The sequence below is a fragment of the Pseudophryne corroboree genome, chromosome 4 (genome assembly GCF_028390025.1).
Source record: "Pseudophryne corroboree isolate aPseCor3 chromosome 4, aPseCor3.hap2, whole genome shotgun sequence".
Classification (NCBI taxonomy): Eukaryota; Metazoa; Chordata; class Amphibia; order Anura; family Myobatrachidae; genus Pseudophryne; species Pseudophryne corroboree.
This window is the reverse complement of record NC_086447.1, coordinates 570,424,976-570,440,436: the sequence shown is the minus strand read 5'-3', so window position 1 is coordinate 570,440,436 and position 15,461 is coordinate 570,424,976. Positions and strand designations below refer to the sequence as shown.

The window sequence follows — 15,461 nt, the reverse complement described above, 5'->3', positions numbered from 1 at the left end:
AATTCGAAAGGGTGGTTTTGCCAAAACACGTCCAAATCCAAAACAAAACCACAAAACCCGAAAAATTTCCGGTGCACATCTCTAGTTTTAATAAAGTCCAGGAGGTAAACATTCTCCTAATGAAGACACTGCAAGCAATAGGACACGAGGATGTGCACTGAGACTGGAGGGGGGGAGGTTCAGGGGGAATTTTAAGAAAAATTACTTCACAGAAAGTGCAGTGGACAAGTGGAATAGCCTCCCATCAGAGGTGGTAGAGCCTAAAACAGTAGAGCTACAGTATTTAAACATGCATGGAAGAGACATACATAAGGATATCCTTACAAAGAAATAAGGATCAAATAAGGTTTGATGTAAAAAAAAGGGTAAAAAAAAGAGGCAGATTAGATGGGCAAAGTGGTTCTTACAGTATTTGTCGTAAAATTCTATGTTTCTGTATGCAGACCCTCCAACATGACCCGCCCCACTGCTCTGTTTCTGGACTTCCCTCTTAATTTATGATTTCCATCACCTGTGTTGAACTAGTTAAATGATAAGAAAGCTGTTTCTTCACAGGTGATGGCAATAATAAATTAAGAGGGAAGTCCAGAACCAGAGCATTTTGTACCTAGTGGGGCGGGTCATGTTGGAGGGTATGTGTATTTCCTGGAATGAACCTTTTTTTTCTCATTAATGCTTTTTTTCACAGGCCCTACACTGGAACAGGCCACCGAGGAGGAGGAGGAGGAGGAGGATGATTATGAGGCGGCATTTAGTGGTAAGAATTATTACTGACATTGATCTGATGCCATCAGAGTAGCACTTTTCATCAGATTTTTCTGGCAAATGCGTAGAAATCGGATGAAAATTGCACAAATCAGAATAGTGGATGGAGGACTTTAGATCAGTGTTTTTGTTTGAACTGGTGATGTTGCCCATACAGTAGCAACCGATCACATTCCACATTAACATTTATCTAGCTACACTTACAGACGATAATGCAGTACAGTAGGTAATACTGTATTTGGTTGCTACTGTATGGACAACATCACCTGTTCTAAAAAAACTCCCATCTTACTATATTTACCTGTCTCTCTCTCCCCTTGTCACTGTCTCTCCATTCATCTCTCTCTCTAGCTACTGTCAGTGATGAATTTCCCATTAGGCACGAGAGGCACTTACTGTATCTAGGGGCGGCATCTGTTTGGGGTCCGCAGTTGGATGCTTACAGTATGCTGATACTGTCATCCCAAAAAGTACCAGTACAGTAACTGCTAAATATTTTCAGTATACTGTACAATATGCCATGATTGCATGGAGTGTAAATAGGTAGCACATACAGTACAGTACTGTACAATATACATAATTCAAAACAAAAAAAAGTTGCTACCTTAGTCTAGTCATAATCACCGGCATACGGGCCACTCACAAATTTTCTGATGGTGTCGGTGGGGCCCCTTGGAATCACCGGGCCTTGACACTAGTGTACTATTACTATACTTTTTACTGTACAGTATACTGTATCTTATAATATTCTTCTTTTACCTACAGACGACGAGCCAGAATACATTTTTGGTAAATATACTGTACAGTAGCAATAGTTGGTACTGTAATTACAGTATTTTTTCTCCAACATTATTTTAAGTCAAACTGATATGACTAACTGTATTTTATCTTTTTACAGTCCGTCGCCAACCAGTGGAGGAGACACCAGGTAATAGGAGAGAAATACATAATGCACTGTACTGTACTCTAACTTGCTGTAACATGTATAACACTGAGCTGATCATCTCTGACATAACCTTACAGTACATACTGTACATTCTCTCCTTTTTCACCCTCTTCACTCCACAAATGCATGCTGCGTATCCTGACTACTGATTTCTTCCTTAAACTTGTTTGTAAGACAGGCTCTCAATGTCCACTTCTTCATCACACCCAGCCATCTTTCATCCTACCCCTCTTTTCCATACTGACAGTCTATCCATTTCTGTCTTTCTGCTCATTGCAGTTAAATGCCGGCTGTCGGGTTAACAGTGACAATGCCGATAGGCTTAATCCCTACGCTACATATGTTCCCACTTGTGGGTGTCCATGAGTGAGTAGAATAGAGTAGAGTATTCTCACCATAGAGTGAGAATAGATCCTGTTTGGAGTTATGCGAGTCACAAGTCTGCTGCGTGGCGAGAGCAACAAGGCTGCAAGGAGACTTGGAGCACTCATCCCTCTGCCGGCGTTCTGGCAGGTGGGATGCAGCTGTTGGTACAGTATATACTGTAAACAGCCAGTATCCCATCCGGTGGAATTGCGTATGTAATCCAAATGCACAGTGGGGGTAATTCAGACCTGATGGCTGCTGGGCATACCGCAATGCTCACACACGTCGCCAAACAACAATAGGCATTGGGGACAGTCTGGTTCCAAAACTACGACTGCACGGGCGTTCGCAAAGCGATTGACAGGAAGAGGCCGTTTGTGGGTGAAAACTGACCATTTACTGGGAGTGTCTGGAAAAACGCATTTGGACACGAGTTATTAGGGAGGGTGTTTGATGTCAGCTCGGTCCCCACTCAGCCTGATCTCATCGCACAGTAGGAGAAAGCCCTGGGCTGCGCACAGACTGCACATACTGGATTTTCACAGCTCTGCATACACATGCATTTGCACGCTTGCAAGGGTGAATATGTGAATGCAGCAGTACAATCAGGTCTGAATTACTCCCAATGTACTGTACTGTACAGTACTATAAGATATTTTGAGCTGGGACCTCCTATCTGTTGTGCTTTTCCATCTGTTAAATGTCTACAGTATTTACCATGATCTGTACTTGTACTGTGGTGTTTTATTCCTTTGATAATTTGTTTATGACCTGTTGAAGCTAAACTCTTGTACAGTACTTTATATTTTGAAGACCAGCAATACAGTATAATACTGTACCTACAGTATACCATAGTAATTGTATAGTATTGGAATGTGACTAATGTTTTCTTTTCTTCAATATAGTGCCAATGATTTATGGGGGCCCTAGACAGGGCCATGAACGGTGGGCTGGCCCAGAAGCGGGCAGGCAGCAGCCCACTTATACAAGAGGTAAACTATAGCAATGCTTAAATTACCTTAACAACATACAGTAGTGTTCTATTTACTGTACTGACAATACAGTACTGTACATTGTAAATAACAAGATTATCTAATATAGAGTACAGTACTGTATTGCCATTACTACACTGTAAAGTATTCAGTATTTGTGTTGTAATACTGTGCTTTTTTCCCACAGAACAGTTGCAGCGGGCTCTCCAGCTACTGCGGGTGGTGGTCCACCTTTTAGTGGACCTTTTTTTTTATTTTTTATTAAGATTAATTTAATTTTTGTTTATTAAATATTTTTTGTTGTATTGTACTCCATTGTATAGTATCTTTTTCTACTGTATAAGCTAGGCATACTGTACACCATACAATAATCTCGCAGATAATCTGCCAGATCTGGCTGTCTGGAATGAAATTCTGGTTATGGATGAGAGCCTGGATGAAGCCATCAGAAGCCATAGACTCATGCCCAGTAACAGGGGGATAAAATGGGGGACACTTCCACCATGCCCTGAAATGCCCAAGGATTCTGCCCCTCAGCAAGCTTGTACAGTGCATACAGTACAACCCCTTCTCTTGAATTCCCATCATACAGTAGTACAAATTTATACAGTACAGTATATGAGAAAGTTGGGAATACAAAAATTGGAAACCACGTCATGTTTATTTTAAGAAACACTTTATTTACAGACAAAATCAGTAGAAACATGTAACATCACACATATTGTAATAAGAAAGCCAACATCACACATACTGTACGGTACTTTAATCAAAAGGTAACATCCCAAATACAGTAACAATATCAACTGAAACTTTATATTTTATTTTTTTTGGTGGTGTGGGGTAATGGTTTTTTTTTTTTTTTTTAGGTTTTGCTTTTTTTTGTATTATTTTTAGTTTTTGTCTTTTGATTTTTAACACGGTTGCATATGGACACCAGAACGGAGAACAGAAACAGACAACAGCAGCCCCTGGATGGACACAGCACAATGGACTCAGATGCTTGGGGATTGAAACACTTTATTTACAGCCTGGACATATGACAGGCAGTAGGAACATGTAACATCACACATATTGTAATAAGAAAGCCAACATCACACATACTGTACGGTACTTTAATCAAAAGGTAACATCACAAATACAGTAACAATATCAACTGAAACTTTATTTTTATTTTTTTTGGTGGTGTGGGGTAATGGTTTTTTTTTTTTTTAGGTTTTGCTTTTTTTGTATTATTTTTAGTTTTTGTCTTTTGATTTTTAACACGGTTGCATACGGACACCAGAACGGAGAACGGAAACAGACAACAGCAGCCCCTGGATGGGCACAGCACAATGGACTCAGACGCTTGGGGATTGAAACACTGTATTTACAGCCTGGACATATGACAAAGGCAGTAGGAACATGTAACATCACACATACAGTATTGTAATAAGAAAGCCATCATCACACATACTGTACGGTACTTTAATCAAAAGGTAACATCACAAATACAGTAACAATATCAACTGAAACTTTTTTTTTTTTTGGTGTTGTGGGGTGCGGGGAAATGGCTTTTGTACTTTTTTTATTTTTAGGTTTTGCTTTTTTTTTAAATTATTTTTAGTTTTTGTCTTTTGATTTTTAACACGGTAGCATACGGATGCCAGAACAGAGGACGGACAACAGCAGCCCCTGGGTGGAATCACAACACAAGGACCCAGATGGACACAGCACAATGGACTTGGCTGCTGCTGGATAGATACAGCAGCGCCCAAAAAATCAACTGGTGCCAGGGGAATAAAAGGGGCAACTTGTACCAGGCCCTTACATTACCAGGGCCAGACACTCCCATCAGGAATGTGGTGAGCCAAGCTCCCCTTTGAGTAACCATGCTGCTCCAAGTGGATTCAGCAGAGTGCATGCAGCCCCAGAAAATGTACAGGTCATACAGGTACAGTGCCACAAATTTTTAGCTTCAGCTGTGTCAAGCTGATGTGCTGAAGCTAGGAAGATCGGTAGGTAATGATCTGGTTTCCTCAAAGTTGATCTTCCAAGGCATTTTCCTCCTCGTTCTCAGCACAGCGTTTATGGTATCCCTTATCTTCCTCTTTTCTGGAGCACCAATCCTCACGCGGCGTTCACACCTATCCATGATGTCATGTACCAGATTTTTGGGCAGCGGAATTTTGCCCTTGGCACCATCAAAGTTCACACGATTGGCCCACGTCAAGTATTTGTCGTATTGTACATGGTACTGGAACAGAGAGTGTGCATATTTGTGAATATGTCCATTTGAAGCTCTGTACAGATGGTCGTCCATGGCACTGGAGATGACAGCCAGGGGAATATTGGTCAGAGAGCCTCCGAATGTGGCCTGTGATCAGGTGTGCTGGTCATCATTGGTGTTCCTGGCAACGGCACACTTGAATCCCGGCCGCTGCGGTCGTCCGTGCCTCTGCGGTCGTCCGGGCCTCTGCGGTCGTCCGGGGCTCTGCGGTCGTCCATGCCTCTGCGGTCGTCCATGCCTCTGCGGTCATCCGGGCCTCTGCGGTCGTCCATGCCTCTGCGGTCGTCCATGCCTCTGCGCTGACTTCGTCCAGGCCGCTGACTTCGTCCAGGCCGATGACTTCGTCCGTGCCTCTGCGGTCGTCCATGCCTCTGCGGTCGTCCATGCCTCTGCGGTCGTCCATGCCGCTGCGGTCGTCCGGGCCTCTGCGGTCATCCATGCCTTTGCGGTCGTTCGTGCCTCTGCGGTCGTCCATGCCTCTGCGGTCGTCCATGCCTCTGCGGTCGTCCATGCCTCTGCGGTCGTCCGGGCCTCTGCGGTCGTCCATGCCTCTGCGGTCATCCATGCCGCTGCGGTCGTCCGGGCCTCTGCAGTCGTCCATGCCTCTGCGGTCGTCCATGCCTCTGCAGTCGTCCATGCCTCTGCGGTCGTCCGGGCCTCTGCGGTCGTCCGTGCCGCTGACTTCGTCCAGGCCGCTGACTTCGTCCAGGCCGATGACTTCGTCCGTGCCTCTGCGGTCGTCCATGCCTCTGCGGTCGTCCATGCCTCTGCGGTCGTCCATGCCTCTGCGGTCGTCCGTGCCGCTGACTTCGTCCAGGCCGCTGACTTCGTCCAGGCCGATGACTTCGTCCGTGCCTCTGCGGTCGTCCGTGCCTCTGCGGTTGTCCATGCCGATGACTTCGTCCAGGCCGATGACTTGAACAGCTTGGTGGTGTGTTGTAATTATGGGGCGGCCAACTCCAACTTGCCATTCTTCCCTTGTTTGTTCGATGACTTTCTTCATGGCTTCTACCATCTGTTCCTTTATTCCTTCTTTAAGGCCAGCCACATCTTTCTGCAGCTGATTGACCTGTCCCCCAAGGTTACTTACCTGTCCACTAAGTTCTGCCTCCATATTGGTCACCTTGTTGAGTAGCTCCTTTACTAAAACAGCACAGGTACACTGGCAGTCCTGCACTTTGGTGTTCACGTCTGTGAAATCCAACCTTCTTCGTGGTGAATGTGCCATGTCTTCTTGTCCAGGGGTGGCTACATGGTTCAAAAAAGAAGCTTCCTGAAGCAACGTGTTTGTCAGGTCCTCTAGCACCGGTATTTCCAGATTCATTGGCTGAACACCGTGATCTGCAAGAGATGGAACAATGACATCATTTGGCATAGCACATATCAGCCCCAAACTTTTATTCTTTGCCTTGGCATTTTTTCGTGGTTTCACCGCATTTTCTTTCTGAGCCACCTTGGCAGTTTTCTTCTTCTTTTGTGGGACTAATGCAGTAAGTTTCTGTGCCACTGATGGGCGGGTTTTGGCACTTCCGTAAAACCTGGTAGTCTGCATTCTTTGTTTTTTTGTCTAAAAACATAAAAAACCACAATAAGAAAACATGTAAAGCACAAAAATAGCAAACAACTGTACATTTTCAAATAAAGTGCACAACATTAAAGTTCAGATACTGTACAGTATTATACTTTTTTTCCCTGTGCCTCCCAACATGATCCTCTGCAGGAGCGACTGAATGCTCTGTTACAGACTTCAGTTTAAATGTACAGTATGATTGCCATCACCTGTGCGAACAACTGTAGGTGTAACAGCACTATGCACATTACGTTACGCCAAACTCGACCGCTCAGCAACCTGATAAAATGGCCGCCGACCGTGAACCCCCAGCACGTGGCAGCGCTCGGATATGGAGTGAGAGATGGCATACATTGTACAGGCCAGGGGGCAATGCTGAAGGAGCGTCACAATCCCCTAGTTAACATACACCGGGATAAGCGAGGTCTATGCACATTACGTTACACCGAGCTCGACCGCTCAGCAACCTGACAAAATGGCCGCCGACCGTGAACCCCCAGCACGTGGCAGCGCTCGGATATGGAGTGAGAGATGGCATACATTGTACAGGCCAGGGGGCAATGCTGAAGGAGCGTCACAATCCCCTAGTTAACATACACCGGGATAAGCGAGGTCTATGCACATTACGTTACACCGAGCTCGACCGCTCAGCTACCTGACAAAATGGCCGCCGACCGTGAACCTCCAGCACGTGGCAGCGCTCGGATATGGAGTGAGAGATGGCATACATTGTACAGGCCAGGGGGCAATGCTGAAGGAGCGTCACAATCCCCTAGTTAACATACACCGGGATAAGCGAGGTCTATGCACATTACGGTACACCGAGCTCGACCGCTCAGCAACCTGACAAAATGGCCGCCGACCATGAACCCCCAGCACGTGGCAGCGCTCGGATATGGAGTGAGAGATGGCATACATTGTACAGGCCAGGGGGCAATGCTGAAGGAGCGTCACAATCCTAGTTAACATACACCGGGATAAGTGAGGTCTATGCACATTACGTTACACCGAGCTCGACCGCTCAGCTACCTGACAAAATGTCCGCCGACCGTGAACCCCCAGCACGTGGCAGCGCTCGGATATGGAGTGAGAGATGGCATACATTGTACAGGCCAGGGGGCAATGCTGAAGGAGCGTCACAATTCCCTAGTTAACATACACCGGGATAAGCGAGGTCTATGCACATTACGTTACACCGAGCTTGACCGCTCAGCAACCTGATAAAATGGCCGCCGACCGTGAACCCCCAGCACGTGGCAGCGCTCGGATATGGAGTGAGAGATGGCATACATTGTACAGGCCAGGGGGCAATGCTGAAGGAGCGTCACAATCCCCTAGTTAACATACACCGGGATAAGCGAGGTCTATGCACATTACGTTACACCGAGCTCGACCGCTCAGCAACCTGATAAAATGGCCGCCGACCGTGAACCCCCAGCACGTGGCAGCGCTCGGATATGGAGTGAGATATGGCATACATTGTACAGGCCAGGGGGCAATGCTGAAGGAGCGTCACAATCCCCTAGTTAACATACACCGGGATAAGCGAGGTCTATGCACATTACGTTACACCGAGCTCGACCGCTCAGCAACCTGACAAAATAGCCGCCGACCATGAACCCCCAGCACATGGCAGCGCTCGGATATGGAGTGAGAGATGGCATACATTGTACAGGCCAGGGGGCAATGCTGAAGGAGCGTCACAATCCCCTAGTTAACATACACCGGGATAAGCGAGGTCTATGCACATTACGTTACACCGAGCTCGACCGCTCAGCAACCTGACAGAATGGCCGCCGACCGTGAACCCCCAGCACGTGGCAGCGCTCGGATATGGAGTGAGAGATGGCATACATTGTACAGGCCAGGGGGCAATGCTGAAGGAGCGTCACAATCCTCTAGTTAAGTTAACATACACCGGGATAAGCGAGGTCTATGCACAGGGACATTACAGTAAGGATATTCATGTAAGTATATATATATATATATATATATAATTGTTAACAGTAAATGAAAGAATTACCGATCAAATACTGTATGAAGAAACTGTGTCAATGAACTGGAACACGTGAGGCTAGCAGAAGTTTTCACTGCAGAAACAGAGAGCAAATTATCAGGAGATTTCTCAAAGGTCGGAGACGATCCACACAGCAAGTCTGATTATGAGGAAACAGCTTTGCAAAGTGGGTAGCGGGCGGTGACTGAGGAGCTTTTTTATTCACATTCAAACAAAAGGAATTCTTCCCGTTGAAAGTATGCTCTGTGATTGGTGCCAATATAGGCGCATTCATCCCTACACCAATCACAGAGCATGCTTTCAGCGGGAAGAATTCCTTTTGTTTGAATGTGAATAAAAAAGCGCCTCAGCCACCGCCCGCTACCCACTTTGCAAAGCTGTTTCCTCGTAATCAGACTTGCTGTGTGGATCGTCTCCAACCTTTGAGAAATCTCCTGATAATTTGCTCTCTGTTTCTGCAGTGAAAACTTCTGCTAGCCTCACGTGTTCCAGTTCATTGACACAGTTTCTTCATACAGTATTTGATCGGTAATTCTTTCATTTACTGTTAACAATTATATATATATATATACGTACATGAATATCCTTACTGTAATGTCCCTGTGCATAGACCTCGCTTATCACGGTGTATGTTAACTAGAGGATTGTGACGCTCCTTCAGCATTTCCCCCTGGCCTGTACAATGTATGCCATCTCTCACTCCATATCCGAGCGCTGCCACGTGCTGGGGGTTCACAGTCGGTGGCCATTTTGTCAGGTTGCTGAGCGGTCGAGCTCGGTGTAACGTAATGTGCATAGACCTCGCTTATCCCGGTGTATGTTAACTAGGGGATTGTGACGCTCCTTCAGCATTGCCCCCATGCCTGTACAATGTATGCCATCTCTCACTCCATATCCGAGCGCTGCCACGTGCTGGGGGTTCACGGTCGGCGGCCATTTTGTCAGGTAGCTGAGCGGTCGAGCTCGGTGTAACGTAATGTGCATAGACCTCGCTTATCCCGGTGTATGTTAACTAGGGGATTGTGACGCTCCTTCAGCATTGCCCCCTGGCCTGTACAATGTATGCCATCTCTCACTCCATATCCGAGCGCTGCCACGTGCTGGGGGTTCACGGTCGGCGGCCATTTTGTCAGGTAGCTGAGCGGTCGAGCTCGGTGTAACGTAATGTGCATAGACCTCGCTTATCCCGGTGTATGTTAACTAGGGGATTGTGACGCTCCTTCAGCATTGCCCCCTGGCCTGTACAATGTATGCCATCTCTCACTCCATATCCGAGCGCTGCCACATGCTGGGGGTTCACGGTCGGCGGACATTTTTAATATGCATAGAACTCGCTTATCACCATAGGCCCCTGTGTTTTTTAACTACCATATTGAGATGCACATTTCTAGGCCTACAGTATTTAATATACAGTAAGCAGCATTGTTGTTAGGCAATAATTGAATTTACATACAGTACTGACATGTACTGTATGTAATGCTTGTACATCATGTCAGTCGCCCCTTATGCTGTACACTACTGTAAGTCTCACAGGGCCCATGCACTTCCAAGGAGGGTTGTTTACTGTATCTGTTTTATACAGGAAACTAATTGCAGTCCATAACACTGATGTGGTATTTTCAGTACTGTACAGTATACAGTACTAAAATATGAACATCAGGTACTATATAGTAAACATGTACAGTATTAACTTTTATCATAATACTCTTACAAATTTTCAGATGTGTAAAGACTACAGTATTCACAAATGTTTTTTCTCCATACAGGAATTACAGTTGGACAACATGCCAGTAACTATCAACAAAACGATGAGCAAGATAATCGCCAACATGAAAAAAGAAAATAAAACCATCAAAGAGATCCATGCATGGCTCAAGGAAAGTGGCATTATAGTCACTTTAGAAACGGTGCGCTATCATGCTTTCGAGAGAACAACGCCCAGATTTGTATTTCCTACAAAATGCACATGGTACGTACTGTACACTACTGTAATGTTTAAATGACTTGCTGTATACAATAGACAATTTTTTGGAAAAAAAAACGTAATCTAACTGTGATTGTGCTGTTCATTAATTCATATTTTTCATACTGTATTGTACTGTAGGAGAGTGCAACAAATTGTGGAGGAACTAACTCGTGAGGATGATGAGCGTCCTGCTTTGCAAATAAAACGAATTCTCCATTCCAAGTATGACCTGGACATATCAACCACCAGCGTCAGAAGGATGCGACGGAAAATGGGATGGACCTTTGGCGCAACAAGGTAAACTGAAAGCAGTATAAACCATACAGTAGATGCACACGTATTCACTGTTAATAATCCCTTGATAAGTGATATAACAATGCCATAAATCATTATACAGAGTGTGTACTTTATACTATATACAGTATGTGTGTGTATGTATGTATATATATATATATATATATATATATCCAAAAAGAGATACCTACTGTATAGGCACTCAGAGACAGCGATGAAGCATTGCCGGCTTATTGTGATGATTACATACTGTATACTGTGTTTGTGTGTGTGTGTATGTATGTATGTATGTATGTATATATATATATTACTCTGTATATACTGTAATGTATGTACAGTTTAATGTATACAGTGGGTATATAATACAGTATACTGCACATACAGTCTACTATATATACAGTAATCTGTAAATCAGTAATTTTATTACTGTATCTGATTTCATTATTTTTGGCTCTTCACAGGATATCTCCCATGATAAGAGATGTGAATAAAGAAAAGAGAGTGGAACAGGCACGGTGATGGATTGAGAGTGGCGAAACATTTCATGATGTCATTTTCACAGATGAATCGTCTGTTGCCCTTGAGCGGTTCTCCAGAATGTCATTCCGGAAACGTAACCATATCTCATTAAAACCACGCCCAAAGCATCAATTGAAAGTCCATGTATGGGGAGGCATAACACGATTAGGAGCTGGTCCCCTATTATTTTTCGAAGGTACAGTACTATACTTTATTCTGTGCCTGTGTTCTGTAAAAATACATGCTGTACTGTAGAGTACATGTAACTGCACAATAAAATTAGTTGCTTATTAATGAACAACATTTTTTTATTTCTGTAGGGATCATGGATAAGAAATTTTTCCAAGAAACAATAGTAAAGGGATGCATGGTGCCATTTGTGAATAAATATTACCCAACTCACCATAGGATATTCCAAGACAATGATCCTAAACACTCCGCCTCTGCCAAATTTATGGAAGAGAAAGGTATGAATTGGGAACGCACATCACCAGAGTGAGTATTCTTTCAACAGTGTACAAGTAAAATTTTGAGTAGCACTCTAGTACTGTAAATATATTTTTTGGTATAATAAACAGGACAATACCGTATGTTTAATTTTCTCTATTTAATGTCATTAATTGACTAACTTTTTTTCTATACTTTTTTTTTTTTTTTTTTTATAGATCACCAGACATGAATCCAATTGAATTAGTGTGGGCTCAATTGAAGAGGTACATTAGGAGTGTTGCGAAGCCAACAACAAAACAGCAGCTGTTGGATGGGATTAAGAAATTTTGGCTAGAAGTACTCACACCTGAGCATTGTAATAATTATATAAATCACCTGTATAAAGTATTACCTGTTATAGTCGAAAGAAATGGTCAAGCCACAAATATGTAGTTCTGTACTATATTTTATGTTTAAAATTTTTAATTGGTGCATTATTAAAAATGTTTATAAAATTCCCTTTGTCTGATTATTGCATAAACTAATGTTGAATATTATACAGTAGTAATGTTATTGATGTGTATGAACAGTTATTTTCTGTTTTATAAGTCCTGAATAAGAGTACTGTACATTTTGATCAGTACAGTACATGCAATCGTATGTTGTAATAAATACTTTTTTTTACATTAATATTGATTTTTTTCCAATAAATATTACCTTATACAGTATGGTACGATACAGTACAGTACATGGGGTAACTGTACAGTATGATGTGCCGTTATGGGGGAGATGGGGGAGAAATACTGTATCCACTAAATGTACAGTAAAATGTTTTTGTTTTTTTTATTACAAAAACACAAATGCATCCCAGATGAAAATCTGCTATACACAGCAGACAGCTTATGGTGACAGAACTTACCTACTGTATCCCCACCCATAGTCGTGGTATATTTTAGATTGCCTAATGAGACACTCCTGCAGCATTGCCAATGATTCATGTAAAACCTGTGTGCAAACAGTATCTCTATTGAATGCAAAGTACTGTACTGTACAGTATTACCAGAGCCGTCCCTAACCAACCTAGGCTACATTTCGGCTGATGCCCTCTTGCACAGATGCTAGTTCCGCCTATAACCCTGCACCACTTTCCCAGCACCATCACCCATTTTGGCGCTCCTACCCCCTATAATTTAAATACTGTAGGAACAATGTGCACATTTAGTGCCAGCCCAAAACAGTGCAAGTTCTTGCTGGGAAGGGGCATTGGAACACAATAATACCCCCAGATGAAATGACACACCACAGTACTGCAACTTTATTCACATTATATCATGCAGTAGTGTCTCTTATTCTTGTTACAGTACATCATATGATAGTACCACATTACTCCTAACAGTATTGCCCCTTATTCACATTACACCCCACCACATTGATCTTTATTTACATTAGACCACAGGTTCTCAAACTCAGTCCTCAGGACCCCACACAGTGCATGTTTTGCAGGTCTCACAGAATCACAAGTGAAATAATTAGCTCCACCTAATGTATGGACCTTTTAAAATGTGTCAGTGAGTAATTAATACAGTACACCTGTGAACTTACCTGCAAAACATGCACTGTGTGGGGTCCTGAGGACCGAGTTTGAGAACCACTGCATTAGACCATGCAGTAGTGCCCTTTCCTTATGTTACGCCAGAAAATATTGTAGCACACCTTATACACATAATGCTGCACATTAGTAATGCATTTCATATTTACATTTTCAGATTTCATTTCATAGAGCCGCAGTCACACACAGAATATAGGCATGTACTGTAGCATCTCATTTTATTCAGCAGAAGCTGATTATTCCTGTTTGGCTAGTTTGCCGCCTCTGTATATTACAATAGAAAAAAATAATAGTGTCAGTGAAAAAAACACCTCATGACAGATACTGTACACAAGCTTATGTCACATGGTATATGCAATTGCGGTCGAATTCCGACTGTGGGGGTTCAGGGGCGACGGCCATTTTGACAGTGTGCTACTGTATGCGATCAAGTCCGGTGTACCATAAAGATAGACCTCGCTTATCCCTATCGCTTTGGCGAGGGGATTGTGACGCTTCTTCAGCATTGCCCCATAGCCTTCAAAACTACTGCTACTGTATCTCTCACTCCACTACTATCTCTCACTCCATCTCCGAGCGCTGGCTGCCACGTAGTGGGGGTTCAGGGGCGACGGCCATTTTGACAGTGTGCTATGCGATCAAGTCCGGTGTACCATAAAGATAGACCTCGCTTATCCCTATCGCTTTGGCGAGGGGATTGTGACGCTTCTTCAGCATTGCCCCATAGCCTTCAAAACTACTGCTACTGTATCTCTCACTCAACTACTATCTCTCACTCCATCTCCGAGCACTGGCTGCCACGTAGTGGGGGTTCAGGGGCGACGGCCATTTTGACAGTGTGCTATGCGATCAAGTCCGGTGTACCACAATGATAGACCTCGCTTATCCCTATCGCTTTGGCGAGGGGATTGTGACGCTTCTTCAGCATTGCCCCATAGCCTTCAAAACTACTGCTACTGTATCTCTCACTCCACTACTATCTCTCACTCCATCTCCGAGCGCTGGCTGCCACGTAGTGGGGGTTCAGGGGCGACGGCCATTTTGACAGTGTGCTATGCGATCAAGTCCGGTGTACCACAATGATAGACCTCGCTTATCCCTATCGCTTTGGCGAGGGGATTGTGACGTTTCTTCAGCATTGCCCCATAGCCTTCAAAACTACTGCTACTGTATCTCTCACTCCACTACTATCTCTCACTCCATCTCCGAGCGCTGGATGCCACATAGTGGGGGTTCAGGGGCGACGGCCATTTTGACAGTGTGCTATGCGATCAAGTTCGGTGTACCACAATGATAGACCTCGCTTATCCCTATCGCTTTGGCGAGGGGATTGTGACGCTTCTTCAGCATTGCTTCATAGCCTTCAAAACTACTGCTACTGTATCTCTCACTCCACTACTATCTCTCACTCCATCTCCGAGCGCTGGCTGCCACGTAGTGGGGGTTCAGGGGCGACGGCCATTTTGACAGTGTGCTATGCGATCAAGTCCGGTGTACCACAATGATAGACCTCGCTTATCCCTATCGCTTTGGCGAGGGGATTGTGACGCTTCTTCAGCATTGCCCATAGCCTTCAAAACTACTGCTACTGTATCTCTCACTCCACTACTATCTCTCACTCCATCTCCGAGTGCTGGATGCCACGTAGTGGGGGTTCAGGGGCGACGGCCATTTTGACAGTGTGCTATGCGATCAAGTCCGGTGTACCACAATGATAGACCT

General features: G+C 44.3%; 2 long non-coding RNA genes across 2 annotated transcripts; both read left to right on the top strand.

Annotated features, from left to right (window-relative positions):
- The first annotated feature begins 687 nt into the window (after positions 1-687).
- LOC134911614 (uncharacterized) lies at positions 688-3,309 on the top strand. Its single transcript, XR_010176712.1, has 5 exons — positions 688-757; positions 1,531-1,554; positions 1,664-1,693; positions 2,983-3,069; positions 3,257-3,309. It is a non-coding gene; the product is annotated as an uncharacterized LOC134911614 (long non-coding RNA).
- An 8,752-nt stretch (positions 3,310-12,061) lies between these two features.
- On the top strand, positions 12,062-12,820 carry LOC134911613 (uncharacterized). Its single transcript, XR_010176711.1, has 2 exons — positions 12,062-12,168; positions 12,367-12,820. It is a non-coding gene; the product is annotated as an uncharacterized LOC134911613 (long non-coding RNA).
- Positions 12,821-15,461: the final 2,641 nt, after the last annotated feature.